Below are 4132 nucleotides of genomic sequence, written 5' to 3'. Positions count from 1 at the left end.
ATACTAATCTTGCGGTCCTGGTGTATTCCAGAAAAAGGGTTTTATAGTTGTTTTGGTTTGTGGTTAAAGTGACTAAGAATTTAAAGTTGTAAATAACTGGGTTGAAAGAACCAAGGTTGTGTCCCCGTCAGATAAAGTGTATGAACATAGGTATCGATCTTGATATACTTCTATTGAATCGTTTGTATGGATGCACTTAACCTCTGTGTGAATCTAGATTATTTCCCAATAAGAAAAGATTATTTCTTTCTATGCTTTTTCCAAAGATAAGAAAGTATGTATGAAAAACGGTTAATTATGCCAAGTAAATTCCTCTTATTCCTAAGTGAATTTATTAAACAAGATTTAAAGCCTTGAGTTCTTGTTATTTGTTCTTACCTAACCCTAGTTATTTTCCCAAATAAATTAAAGTTTATGGCGCTAGCTAATGTTTGCAACCACTAACTATACGATGAAAACGAAGAACAAATAAATCCTAACAATCCATTATGCGTATATCATTCACGATTCCCAATCACAAAACACCCATCCTTGGGTTCACGACCTTAGTAACGGTGTTTAGCTACTCATGGCAATAAGAAAACAATAAAAGATTGGAGATTGCATAATTGAATTTTGTATTGAACTTACGAATAAACTTGAAAGTAATGAATGTATTTGTCTGGAAAATCTTCAAAAGTAATAACAACTCAAAAGTAGTTACTACAAGTCTAAAACTCCAGATGTCTGAAAAATAAAACCTAAGCTGGTATTTATACAAGTTAAAACTCAGAATAATCAATCTCAATCCTGCTCCAGGTCGGCTTGCACTTTGACGGGTCGTCATTGCACTTTGACGGTCGTCGACATGTCGACGTGCAAGTATCTGATGACAACTTTTCAATTTGCAGGACTCCCATAGTCGAGGCACTTCGACGGACCGTCGATCATGTCGACGGTGCAAGTCGACGGTCTGATGACATATTTCACTCTGCAGGAACTTGATCGACGAGATAACTTGACGGACCGTCGAGCATGTTGACGGTCCGTCCTTTGTGCAATTCAGATCAGAACACTTGATTTCCTCGTTTTTCGCTTGCCGAGCATTCTAACTTCAAAATATCTACACAACACATAAAACACATTAAACTAACATAAACTTGCTCGAATACAAGTAAAACTTATAGTTAAAAAGTATTAGATGTGCCATAATTTCGCGGCACATCACTCATCAAAGATCGCAGCAATACACAGTAGTTCATGGTCCGAAAATACAACAAGCAAGATGGCCAAAATGCAGGTTGCAAAGAGCCCAAGAAATGCCCAAAGTGCAGCAAAAAATTGGCCTTGAAGTGTGGTAACAAGTTTACTCAAAGATGGCATTTTTCATCCCAAAAAATATAGCAACCATTTAGTCAAAACGCAACAACTGCTTTGCCTTAAAAACAGCAGCTGCTTGGCCTCAGATCATCAAAATGCTGCAACCAAGCGCAGTGTTGGCACAGACAAATGCAGCAATAGTTGGCTCAACACTACAACATCAGTTGATTCGAATAGCCAACATTCAAGGTGTACCAGCCAAGTCTCAAAAGGTAACATCTTAGGTAGTGTAACATCAGCTATTTTCAGCCTCAAAGGCAGTCACTCTTTTGCCTTAAAACATGGTAGCAAACTCACCAAATATGTCTCAAATGCAGCAACTGTTTTAAGACAGCAATTCAAGTAGTGATATCTGTTCATTTTAATTCAGCAACAATCCACAAGCCAGGGCAGTAAGCTCATCAAGCATTGCAGCCAAGCAAGTCAAGAAGTTTGGGATGTAAACTCCCCCATGTCATGCAAAGAAAAGGGAGGGGCAAAGGATGAGCATCAAGAACTATATATGCATGCAGGCTAATCAACTTAAAAGAACACTTAGTATTAAATCGTTTGTAGTAGTCAACAGGCAGTAAAGATACCAAGCAACTCAGTACTTTTAAGAGAAAGCAAGCATAAAAACTGATCATAAACATTAAGCCTAACATCAACTTTGAAAGATAAGACAACAAAGGGGGGCCACCACCATCTATTTCCAATGCCACAACAAGATCCAAAGGTTAGAACCTTGGCATGGCAGGATATCGGAGGAGGCTAAACCAATCCCTCTGTTGCCTTGGCTTTCAGCAGGCAGGGTGATGGAAAGAGGTTTTGAGTAAGAAAGACAATGCAGACCTACTTTGATCAGGACTTGGATATCATCACAAGTAAACACACAAAGAGGCAGTTTCTTAGAGAAACAAACTTTTGAACAAGATATATGTTTTATCCTTTCAAGCCCCATGCTAACAGTTTCTACCAACATTCAAGGTGAAATTATACAAACACAATTGGTCTTCTGCAACTAGGAGAGCTTTTAAATTTGTTTACTAAATGCAAAAGGAAAATGCTTATACCAAATCTTGTTACCTCCAAGGAAATAACCAAATCAGATTCTTAACTCTATAAGCCCATAGCCTTTAAGGAACTCTCAGAGAAACCCCAAAAAATCAAACACACAACACTTGCACCTATTGTCCCAACCATGCAGACTCAAATCACCCTTTATTTTTTCAGTATTTTTTATAAGACAGTTCAGAGACAAGGAAAATGATAATCCTTCTACATGTTTTCAGAAACAAAGGTTAGACCATGAAGGACTACATATTCCCCATTTCAAAAATCCCTATCTTGATCAAACACTTAGGGAATAGACAGACTTTAATGTGCCAACAGTTTTGCCATTTATTCAGCACAATCAGTTCTTAAAAATGTATTAGCTTAAAAATGCATTAGCAAAGCAGCAAACACAATAGCAAGGTAGCAACTCCTTTTATCAAAGTAAAGCACTTTGAAAACCCCTCAAGAGTGCAGCAACACGAGTCTCAAAATGCATCAGTGGCAGCAACATCAATTTAATCCCAAAAAAGGACTTCACAATACAAACAGCAGCTTTTGCAAATGCAGCAGCCAGTTCATGAAAATGCCTCGAAGACAGTTGGGATTTGCAACTCCCAAATCATGCAAAGAAAGGAAAAGGTGAAGAATGAGTAACAAGAAACTACACGTTCTGACAGGCTACTAACTTGAAAGAGTACTTAACAGACAATCATTTTCGGTAATCATCAGGGAGTACAGATAGAGAAAACAACTCAGTGCTTTTTAAGAGAAAAGGTAAGCTTAAAGACTAAATTTTAAGGAATCAAAACAGCAAGTTTGGATACTTTCCGGTTTCGAACAAGTTAATAATTCTGCACACTAGCTATGTCTTAACTCTTCTCCTACTTTTGGTTTAACAAGCTCATTACATAGTTCTAACATGTTAAGGATATTACAGATTTTAAGCACATTTAGATAGGTGATGAAAGCAAGAAAAGACACAATAAGTTAAAGCCACTTCTTCATTTATCCAGCACAAACAGAACAGCAGATTCTTGACACAAGTTCACATGGACACCCTCTGTTTTATTTAACACTTTTCCTATTCTAAGGTCAAAACAACTGGGTAAAATGCTTTGGTAACTTAAAAGGTGCACGCTTTCCTAAATGGAACCATCTCAATCAGAGATAGGCATGCAATATCACATAAGAACAAATTGGGAAGAAAAAGCACATAAGTATTCCTCAAATAGTGGCAGAAACTAAACAAAAGGGGTTACAACATTCTTTAAGGATTTGTTAAGTTCAAAATGGTGGAGAACTACCTCAAAACTTGAAGACAGGTTATGTAGAAGATGAAATACATTAAGGCTCAACTGAACTAAAAATATATCAAAGATTCCATCCTACAGGACTGATGATGAGACTCAAACAAACCCAAAGGAAAGCTACTCAATTCATTATTTGGCACTAGTTTACTTAACACACTTTGGGACATGAGAGATGGTTAATATTAAATGAGAGCTTGTGTTGAGATTTCATGACTTTCATTTAGCTACACTGTCAACATCTAAACATGCTATCATGCCTACTGAAAAAATAATATGACACCCCATTTATCATAAACAACAGCCTCAAAAGTCTGTACATGAGCAAACAGTAGGGGAAGGGATTGCTACCCTATAGAACTTTGAATTACTTATGCTTAACCACAAAATTAAAGAAACATTGACTCATGCTTTGTTATTCACACAAAACT

The 4132-nt window shown here is 37.0% G+C and overlaps 1 long non-coding RNA gene across 1 annotated transcript; it reads right to left on the bottom strand.

Annotated features, from left to right (window-relative positions):
- Positions 1-600: 600 nt before the first annotated feature.
- Positions 601-4126, bottom strand: LOC132044966 (uncharacterized). Its single transcript, XR_009412320.1, has 2 exons — positions 1657-4126; positions 601-1102 (listed from the first exon to the last, which is right to left on the bottom strand). It is a non-coding gene; the product is annotated as an uncharacterized LOC132044966 (long non-coding RNA).
- Positions 4127-4132: the final 6 nt, after the last annotated feature.

This window comes from Lycium ferocissimum, unplaced genomic scaffold, assembly GCF_029784015.1.
Source record: "Lycium ferocissimum isolate CSIRO_LF1 unplaced genomic scaffold, AGI_CSIRO_Lferr_CH_V1 ctg56___fragment_1, whole genome shotgun sequence".
Taxonomy (NCBI): Eukaryota; Viridiplantae; Streptophyta; class Magnoliopsida; order Solanales; family Solanaceae; genus Lycium; species Lycium ferocissimum.
Note: the sequence above shows the minus strand (reverse complement) of the source record. Positions and strands in the feature narration are given on the sequence as shown.